Here is a 6,000-nt window from a genome sequence, read left to right as displayed (position 1 = left end):
CCACTCCTATTTTATTTTTTAAAAAAGACCCAACGACGTAATCATTTGAAATTTTCATAGAATATTCGTCACATGGAGAAAATAAAATCATCCAAGTTTTCGAGAAATGACGTTGATTAGTCACTACGGAAATATCAATGTGCGACAGTAATTCTGCGAGGCCGTGCTTAAACCGAGGTCCACGGTTATAGTTTCATGATCACCATCGATACTCTTCACACAAACTGTGACCAACGTAACTGACCCATTGTCGAGATGACGTTCGGCTAGCTGATTATCGAAATTGATACACACAGCGATAGACACAGAGGACAGGAGGGAATGGAGTGATCCTGTATTGCTCGAAACAGGTGGTATTTATAGACTAAGGAGGAAAATGAGGGACTAACTATAGGGTTGCCATTAATTAGTCTATTATTCGCCTCATTTGTCCATTGCTACTACCCGCTTCCACCAATAGAATTTCTCCATTTTCTCTTTATCTCCTCTGTGTATTGCTTTCAAAGGCAGAACTAAGAACTATTCGTGGGGGGGGGGGGGGGGGACATCTCGTCTAGGGAACAGTAAAAACACCCTATTAAGGGCGATGTGTGGCGATCTTTATAGGGCGGTGCTGAAGATTCCTCTAGTCCCATAGGGGGATACAGGGGTCCTCCCCGGAAAGTTTTGAAAAAAGAGGAGCGATTTTGAGCTAACCTTACCAAGAAATTGATTGAATTTTTCAAACGTTAAACATACGTCACATGTTTATTTAGCAAAATCCCTCATATTTCTTGGGAGGGATTTTCCACGTAGATATCGGGGGAAGGGGGGGGGGGCTTTGCCCCGTCCAGCCCCACACTAGTTCTGCCCATGATCGCTCTGTCTATCAATTTCAATAATCAGGCAGCAGGAGGAAGTTTGCGACACGGGCTCTCAGACGTCTTCGTCGGGACATTAGGGAAAGAGAATGGGAGTTTTATGGGATGTCGGGCAGTGTGTTGATAAAAATAATATAAAGTTGAAGAAAAGTGATTCTTCGTTGAGACCGACAAGAGGCGTCGGACTGAAGGGAGGGAGGTGAGGAGGTGAGACGGCGTTCTATTTTCGAATTACTTTGTTCCAATTTCACTCGTCTCCGTATCGTGACGCTATCATGCAACAAGTCAAGTCCGAGCGATATGTGCTGAGGCCAACGAGACATTGAAAGGTACCCGCCCTCACTGTGAGCCCTTAGTTATCCGCGATTCCACGATTTCAGGTACATACGCGATTATTGGGACTGGGGATACCGCGGATAAGCGAAAATCGCGGATAATCCGAATCTACGCAAGACGGCCAAGATTTCAGGTACATACAGTAGAGTCTCGAATATCCGCGATAATTGGGACCGGAGATACCGCGGATAAGCGAAAATCGCGGATAATCCGAATCTACGCAAGACGGCCGGAAAAAGTCATCGGAAAGGCTGTATTTTAAAGGAATCAGTAAAGACACTTACCGTGCATTAGAAAAGAATATAATTATTAACTAAGAATCAATAAACGTTACTTGTTAAACAAACTAAACTTCATTCTTGAAGAATTTCTTGATGGAAGATTGAGTAATGGATTTGGACCTTTTTTCGGCTGCCGTTGTTTCCATGCGTTTTAGAAGCAGTAACTCGGCACTCTTGTGGATACTTGACACGAAAGAAGGTTTTTCCCGAAAGTTGAAAGTGCTCCGACCCTTTCCTACCTTCGTTTTTAACACTCAGGTAACAATGGAGGCCTGCACGAGCGCGTACAAGTAGGAAGATGGTTTTTCCAAAGTGGAGAGGGATGAACCCGATCTTCTCCGTTCGGTCCCGGTCGCCTTCGAAAGAAATAGAAAAAGTAAAAAAAAAGTCCGCTCCACAGACTGCGGATAATCCGAATCGCGGATAACCGAGGCGCGGATAATCCGAATCGCGGATAACCGAGGCACGGATAATCCGAATCACGGATAAGAGGCGCGGCTAATCCGAATCGCGGACAACCGAGGCGCGGATAATCGAAACTCTACTGTACCTCGCAATGGCAGAATTCGTGATCAAGCTTAAGCAAACAGACATCGAGAAATGGTACAAATTTTGCTGGAATACTCGTTTTACGTACTTTAGACTTTTGGCAAAAATCGAATCGATAGAAGTACATTTCAGCAGCTGTTTTTTCCCCTAACAGGATTGTGCTTTAGCCAAAACTGGTGGCGTGGCGAGGAGGAAGGGGCAAAATGATACGCAGAGTTTGTGGGACACGTGGCTCCATACAGACAACTGTGGGGGAGACGGAGAAAAAATATCACCTATTACTACTTTGCTTCCCAAAAAATCTAGCTTGTAAGCTCGGAAATAAAGCTGAAAGTACGCAAATGCGTAGTAATACATTTGATTAATGAAATCGAACGGCTGATTTCAGGGTTTACAAAATAGATTCCTGTGGGGAGAAAATCGTCCAGAAAAATGTGCCCAAAGGCGTGATTGATCCGTTTTTTGACAAAAAGGACCGTACCCAAAATCAGGTACTTCCAACGCCAGCCTGATCGTCAAAATATTCTCAGGGTTGACAGAGAATTATCTCCTGAGTCCAGAGCACTCACAATCTTTGAAATCGGATATTCAGGTGGAGAAAAAGGGGGTCAAAGTTAAAACGAGGTAATTTCATAACTGATCAAGAACAAGGGCTCTATCGACGTCAATGAAGTGTACTGAAAGAAAGACATGGAGCAATTTCAGGAAATTTTTACCCTGGTAAAAATTGGCGATAAGAGCTGCGTTTCAAAATACCATAGGAATTCTTAAAGCCGGCTAAAGAAGGCTACAGAAAATCATATGGCTGACAGTAGAATGCGGAGAAAATCATACGGCCGGGCTAAACGAAGCTATAAAACTTTATGCAGCCGGGCTATAGTTCCTATCGCCAGACTACACAGTTTATCGCCTGCATGGCTGTTGCTTTTTCGCCATCGATTATGAAAGGCTATAAGAGATTGTGTTAGAAATTCGTGTGCTTTGGAAATCATTAGGTTTGATACGGAACCACCTTAATATTTACGAAACACACATTACGTTTCCCCTTAATACATATTTTTTTTCATCAATCAAAATGAGAATAATCCGTACAGGATATGCAAACATTTCAAAATCATGAGTTGAATAACGCTGACTCCGCCAGATTAAATATTAGAGCCTAACACAAAGCGGAGCGGCGACGCACTGGTGCCTACAAACCTAACGGGATACTTCACGCATTGCGCAACGCGGATCCCTGTTAGGTTTGTAGGCGCCAATGCGCGTTTCGCACTGGCTGCCCGCCTGCCGCGCCGCAGCGTGCCACGGCGCTTGAAGCAATTATTTCACACCAGAGGTATTGCACAGTATCATACGAATCTGAAGGAGCTCTAGTATATTAGGAATGGAAGGCATCCATCAAAAGTACGGAGCTTTCCTCGCAAAATAAATCGAGATACTATGGCCCAAAAAGAGAGCAGTAGTCCAAAAACACACTAAGTCCTAGCATCCGTAATTAGTAACGTTTAGCAAACACTTTATCGCCTGACTGTTACGTTAAACGCCATCGGCTATAAAAGGCTTTAAGAAATTGTGTAGCCCGCTATAGAAGCTATTGGAAATCTTACAGCCGGCTGTAGGTCTATGGTATTTTGGAACACAGATTCTACTGCCAATTTTTACCAAGGTAGGATTAAAAAGTGACTTACTATTAGTAGGGAGTGTTGATAAATTACGTAATGCTCTGATGGGGGGGGGGGGGGGGTTAGTACCAGCGTTACGTAACCCTCTCTATTAGTAATAAAACACAAAGAATCTTAAGAAATGTCCCGCAATCTTTCGCTGATAAACAGGCGTTATTTGCCGAAGTATCATTAAAAATAGGTGCACTTCAAATAATTTCATTCAGCTACGTATTATGAGGTTTTCCCACAATTTTTGGGATGTTAAGGGAAGGAGGGCCCGTCAAGCGTTACGTGATTATTAGGCGGGGTCAAGGGTTGCGTTACGAGGCGTTACAAAGGAAGGAGGGGAGGGCATCCAAAATATCGAAACAGTACGTTCCGTAATTTCAAAATGCTCCTTGAGACATTGTTTCTGATACCGCCTTCTCTCAGAACTGAAAACATCAAGTGTAGAGGAAGAAAGGGAAGTAAGGTACAAATGCTAGCCATGGTACTGATGGTGGGCTTGGTTGCATAGGTTAATTTTAAAATGTCTTCACTCACTGCAGATTGGTGGTATATCTACTGCTGATGATAGCAATATCATTGCCAAAGTATAGGCAATCATATGATAGCCTATATCTTTCTTCGGAGTTTGGTTGCATAGGTTCATTTTAAAATGTCTTCTCTCACTGCGGATTAATAGTATATTTTCTCTGAAAATTTGATGTGAATTTTCTCTGAAAATTTGATGTGAATTTTCTTTGTGATTTGAATTCCCGGAAATTATCGATGTATCACACGCATCTGTTAATGAATGGAAAAATGATCTGTCCCGTGACACTTTGCAACTCCACATTTAAACTCCCTCAAATGGAACCGTCTACGGAAAAGAGTGACAGTGCCAAAAGACTGACAATTTTCCGAGCTCTGATAATTTAAAAGGTAGCACATGGGAGAGTTAAGTGAAATTTTTGAACAAATCGAAATTTTACCTAAACTAGGTAGTCTTAGAGAACACCATAAGAAAAAATTAAGCTCTGGAGCTCACTTTTTCCTCCCAATGTATGAAGTTTGCTGGAGTCATACGGTGGGCGGTACCCAAAAGCACAAACCCTTAAAAATGATGAATACATGGCCCAATAGCGCAAGGAAAGAGTTTCGAAACTCATTCCAAAAGCACAAATCCGTAAATAAAGGAAAAAGTAAAGATACATATTCGTGAATTTTGTTAACGCCTTAAATAGAATTTTATGCATGGAACTTCATAGGTCAGCCCCGAGGATTGTTCTTTGAAAATTATTCACCCTTATTAAACATCAAGAGTATTTTTCTAGAACCAAACAAAGGAAACCTCGTTCATAGAAGTTCATGGAAGGAAACTCTGCAGTCTGCAAATCATGCTCGAACATGCATGTATTTTAAACGATCAATATATTTATCGGAACGACAGGATCGCGATGAGAATCGATGATTAACTTCATATCGGCACGGTAGAAGACGCTGAAATTAAGTTTAGATGCAAAAGAAACAAGCGAAGCGTCCTCCGTCAGTATTACATGCGACAAAATACGAACTTCATTATAGCATAGCGCCTGGGTGTAAGATACAACTATTCGAACTCCACGGATGTCCGCGTTGCATATACACGGAGTTGAAGGCGTTTTGACACTCCAGCACGCAACGTCGGCGCCTCGGCAGGCACTCGGGCAGCTCTTATGCGAGGACCCAAACAGATTAAGCGTCTTCAATTCTTAGTTTATACCACGAAGACATCCTTTTAGCACGAAAACTTGCTCTACAAATCATGTTTAGCACATCGCTATATCCAAACTGATACACGAACGGAGGGTACACACCCTATACGCTAGAGTGTTTTAAAAAAAACTCGATATTCGAAAATTGTTGCACTGAGAAGCTTTTGACGCCTTCTGAAGTCTCACTAAGGGCCTTGTGCAAAGTTCAGCCCTTTTATCGAATATTTTGATGTGTCTACAGATACATTATTGCAGCTGTGACAGTTCTTTCCCTAAAATCATATTGAGCTTTCGCACCTATTACCTTAATTCAGTAATTGTTCTACCGGTACCTAGTGAAGGGGGTGGTGAGAGGATGTAAGACAGTGAAATTTACACTTAAATAAGTTCCAAAAACCCCCGGATCCAGACCAGAGCATCTCCTTCATTCTATGTCACGCCACGCCATTGGTAATAAACAAAAAACTTGTTGAATCCAACAATTTAGAATTATTTTTCGCTGAGAATGCATTTAAAAAAGTTTACCTCTTGTATAGAAATGGATGGAAAATCTACGCCGTGAAAGTCTTAAAAT

This window comes from Bemisia tabaci, chromosome 2 (genome assembly GCF_918797505.1).
Source record: "Bemisia tabaci chromosome 2, PGI_BMITA_v3".
NCBI classification, from domain to species: Eukaryota; Metazoa; Arthropoda; class Insecta; order Hemiptera; family Aleyrodidae; genus Bemisia; species Bemisia tabaci.
Note: the sequence above shows the minus strand (reverse complement) of the source record.